Genomic DNA, 5125 nt, shown 5'->3' with positions numbered 1-5125 from the left:
TAAGTGATTATTAGGTCTTTTACCTGTGGAACTTCTGGATGGGTTTAGACCACCAACCATTCAGTTAATAGCCATTTGTTTAACACAGAGTTTTTCAGTTTGTGCTTTATTTTTTAAATTATTTTTTCATTGTTGCATATTTTCTTCCCCTCAGCCCTTCCTGTAATTTTCCCCTTATTGCAGATTGTTGTCATATATATAATGCCTAATCATACATTATTTTTGGTCAGTTATTTCCCTCATCTGATTTAATGCAGTACTCATTATCTATCCACTCTTTTCCTACTCTGTCCCCAACACCCTCATGCATGTCCTATTTCATAACAGCAGTGTTATGCAATATTTATCCTTTCATGACTGAGATATTTCACTCAGAATAATGTCCTCTAGGCTCTCTTATGTTATATAATGTTTCATGAGTTCACTGTTTTTCAATGCTGCATAACATTCCATTGTGTGAATGTACCGTAGTTTTTCTATCTATTTGTTTGTTGATGGGCACTTGAGTTGCTTAAATTTCTTTGCTATTGTGAATTACACAGCACACATTGGTGTGCATAGATATGTTTGAATCATGGCTCTGGTTTCTTTAGGATATTTTCCCAGTAGTGAAATTGCTGGGTCAATGGTTCCTATTTCTATGTTTGAGAAAGCACCAGATTATCTTCCGAAGATTGTTACATTCCTGCCAGCGGTGAATAAGAGTTCCAATTTTTCCACAACCTTGCCAATGTTTGTTGTTTGCTGCCCTATTGTGAACCTTGCTATTGTTACTGAAGTAAGCATTTAACTCTCAATCCATCAGGACTGAGCTGCCAACCCAAAGGCATGCAGTTTGATTCCACTAGCTGTTCCTTGGGAGAAAGATGGACAACCTTCTCAACTGTAATTTACAGCTTCTGAAAACTCACTGCAGGGTCAGCTTTGAGTCAATTCCAATTTAATGATATGAGAAGGGAGCTCTGGTTGGTCTAGTGGGTAAGGAGTTGCATTTCCAACCCAAAGGCAACCAGTTCAAATCCACCAGTTTCTCTGCGATAGAGAAAGATGATTAGTCTACAGTGCAATTCATAGGCTCTGAAAACTCATTACAGTGTCAAGTGTGAGTCAGTCCTGACTCAGGGGCACATAACAGCAACATACAATTAGAATTTTCAACACACTTCTTTATGATGTTTGCCTTGTTTGAAGACCACTTTCTGTTTCCATATTGTCTTAGGCCTGACTCTGTTATATAACTAGGCTGCCAAAAGGCAGGCAATTTGGATCCACTAGCTGCTTCAAGGGAGAAAGATAGATAATCTTCTCTTGTGTGATTTACTGCTTGTGAAAACCCGCAGCAGGGTTAGCTTTGATGATTTGATGATTGGTCTGATAGTAACATCCAGATCATAGTGCATTTGCCGCAGCTTTCAAAGTCATGGACTTCTCAAGGAACTGAACTAGGTGCAACTCTAACTTTCACTTTAGTATCTCCCTCAGTCTTTACTTGGTAGTGTTGTCCACTCGGTGCATCCCTACGAAGGCACAGCTAAGTCACGTTAAATTTAATTTTGCCAATCCTTGTAGAGTGATAAACACCAGCATCATTACAATCCTTACTGTCATTTAACCTTCCTGAGCCTTGGTTCCTGATTTTAAACTTCAGTGGGTGGGCTGGTGGCTTCACCATTTAAATATCTTAGTAAAATGACAAGTTAGGATGGTATTTAGGACTGAGTTTGAATGTCATAAGAATAGGGCAGCAGCACAAACTTCTCCTTCTGGGGTTTGTATTTGTTTAGTTTTTCTTGGGAGAGTTAGATCATTCATGCCATTATACTCTTATGAATTCCGAGAGAACAATTACTACCAATTTCATACTTAAATCCCTCTATACCAAAAAATATATATTTGTATATGAAAGACAGTAGAACTGTTTAGAGAACAGGGGAGGTTTGTATAATCAGTGTCTATAATGTGTTTCTTCTTATTTAAAATGGGGATTTAGGGTGAGGATATATTTTCAATGATTTTGTAGATTTACTTTTTGCTTTCTTGTTTCTAGCATGTTTGGGAGTTGCTGTTGTTGTCCAGGGTCTGGCATATATGACCCAGGAAGGGGGTGTGATTTCCCAGAAACAGTCTTGCCAGCACTTGCGAGAAAGGAAACTTTCCAGAGACACTCCTAAGGAATATTGTGGTTCCCAATTAGTATGGCCTGTCTTTTTGGGTTCTTCAGCTTCTGCTCTCTGTTCTTGTACTACTGATGACAGTTGTGGCTACTGTGTGTGTACAAATGTGACATCCTGAGAGAAATCTGATAAGAAAACAAATTTTGTGGATTCCACAAAGATATCCCATTCCAAAGATCAGAAATCTTCCCTTTTCAAATCAATTAACAGGTCTTATCTACAGTTAGGGGCTCATTGTATTATTATTCATCAGTCATAGAATTAATTTCTTGATCAAAATGTCTATCATTTTAGTTTGCTAGGTCAACTTCGCTTCTGTCTGATCGCATCTAAGGGAGCCCTGGAGGAATTTAATGGAAAGGCTAACGGTTTGAAACCACCAATTAATTACTTACTATTCAGGTAAAATATGAGGCAGTCTCCTTCTGAAAAGACATACCGCCTCACAAACCCAAAGTAGTGACACTGGGCTGTAATCAACTGGAGGAACTGCCTGTGTGGTTCTAGGGCTCTGTCCCAGCCGGGAAATCCTGCAATGGGACATATCTTGCATTGATTGCACTTACTGAAGGTCACGAGCAACTCTGGTTTTCCTCTCCCAGATCCCCTAAAACCTCCTTGCTTGTTAACTGACTGGCTGAGTTGTGTACTTTTTAATCTCACAATAAGATAATTCCAAATAGGAGTATTTATAGGAAATTGAATTTACATGAAAGATATTATCGTGTATTTTATTATTATTAAATTTTGCTCAAAGTATTATAAGATGCTTCCCCCCACCCTCAGGTGATTTTATCACGTTACTTAGAAAGCACTCATTCCTGAGGAGGTGTCCCATTGTGATGGTGATGTTGCTTATTCCAGATCATTCCACTTACAGCTTAATAGCTATTTCTTTTCAAGAAAATGAACTTTTTGGTCAAATGCACTTGATTGAACACAAGAATCGGGTTCATAAAATAGAATCATTGCAAACTTTATGTACTAATTGAAGACATCAGTAAGAAAGCTATTTTTTTTTTGTTTTTAAAAATTTTTTATTTTGTAGTGGTTTATTTGCAAAGTTCGTATACATCTTTTTCATTTCCTTCACACACCCCTTCCTCCACTCATCAAATTGTGAGATCCTATGATTAACCACCCTTTGTCCCCCACCCATCCTTACTCCTTTATATCCCTCCTTCCCCCTCCTTGGCTCCTCATACTCATTCTACAATAATGGTTTTTATACAATATTTATCTTTATTGGGACTGAGTTAGTTCACTCACATAATGCTCTCCAGTCCCTCCCAAGTTAGGTAATTTACAAAATCATTGCTCCTGCAAGCTGCATAATATTCCATCTTGTGAATGTTCCATAATCTTTCAATTAATTTGACTGTGACTGGACATTTAGGCTATTTCCATGTTCTTGTTATGGTGAATAATGCTGCTATGAATATCGGTGTTTTTATTCCATTTTCTTGCCTTATGTCATGCATGAAGCATGATATATCTCACATGACCAGCTGTAACTAACTCCCAGACAAACCACTTTTTTAACATATCCACTGTTTTTAAGTACATGTTGTTAGATAGCCACATGTTATCATCTACAATGTCAAGAGCAGCATGGGCAATGAACTGGTTCAGGTGATGGTGATCATCTTTGGTTCTGCTTTTCTATCTGGTAAGAACTCCATTTCAAAGTCTGGATTACCATGGTGGCCAACAATTACAAAGTAGAAGCTTCCTGACTCCATCCTCAATGTTTGGCCCTCACAGTAACATGGAGACAGTTGCAACAGCTGCAGAGGTTGTGTTTGCTCTATGAAGTTTCTTTTTGGGAGAAAAGTAGGCAATCTCATACCATGCACCTTGCAAATTCAGGAAACCCACTGGAGGGTCAACTCTGAATCAAGTTGGACTTAAAAATAATGAATATGAGCCCCTCCTCCCAAACCTCACTTTTCTCTTGACTTCAGAAACTTCAGCCACTTTCAAAGAGATTAGACAGACTGACAAGAGGAGGCATGATATTGTTCTTGATTGTGATGATTTCTGAAGTAAGGCCTGCTCTAGGTGCTACCGAGGACAATGTGTCTGGGTGGTGGGTGTGAGTATCTTTGCCTTGTTTCAGATCATAGGAAGAACACTCTCAACCACACTCACTATTTCAGCATTATATATGTTGTTATCTGGCCATTTGTTATCCTAGCATCCCTATGAGTAACAGATTGAAACCTTACTCTTGTCTGTACCATCTTCATGATGATTCTGTACCATGATCAGTTTTGGCCCATTTATTTAGTCTTTTGATGTTTGTGCTTTTATTGTAAGATTAGATAAAAACTAGTTTTATTGATGTTGCTCCTGAATTGTCTTCTAAGAATTTTTTGTTTTAATATACACATTTTTTATGCTTAATAAGCTTTAAATTTGGTTTTATGTATAGCCTGAGACATTGATCCTGTTTTAATTTTCTGTATGTAGAAATTAAATACTCTTAGCATCATTTATTAAAGAACATATTTCCTCATGTGATGGACTTTTTGTCCTTGTGAAAAATCAGTTGACCATAGATGCATAAGCTTATTTTTGGGCACTCAACTTTATTCCATTTGTTTGTATAACTATGGTTGTGTCAATACAAGGTTATTTTGTCTAATATATAATATATTTTATAAAATAATTTTTAATTGTGATTTTAATGAAAGTTTACTTGGATTTCCATTCATTCATTGTTGCACATTTTCCTCCCTCCTTCCCTCCCCATTGGCTCTTCTCTATAAAAAAATTAATTCATTGTTGCACAAAATACATTCATTAAAATAAAAAAATGTGTGCTCTATTTTGTTACTCTGTTAATATTGCCATCCAGAGCTTTTTCTCATTTCATGTAAGGCTGAAGATTAGTTTTTCCATTTCTGTAAAGAAGCCTCTTAGAAACTTGTTGTTCAGGATAGCATTGA

At 37.1% G+C, this 5125-nt stretch overlaps 1 pseudogene; it reads right to left on the bottom strand.

Annotated features, from left to right (window-relative positions):
* Positions 1-3029: 3029 nt before the first annotated feature.
* LOC102864458 lies at positions 3030-3916 on the bottom strand (annotated as a pseudogene).
* Between the last annotated feature and the right edge of the window lie 1209 nt (positions 3917-5125).

This window comes from Elephantulus edwardii, unplaced genomic scaffold (assembly GCF_000299155.1).
Source record: "Elephantulus edwardii isolate Elephantulus edwardi_28Jun2011 unplaced genomic scaffold, EleEdw1.0 scaffold00400, whole genome shotgun sequence".
Classification (NCBI taxonomy): domain Eukaryota; kingdom Metazoa; phylum Chordata; class Mammalia; order Macroscelidea; family Macroscelididae; genus Elephantulus; species Elephantulus edwardii.
This window is presented reverse-complemented; position numbering and strand designations above follow the sequence as displayed.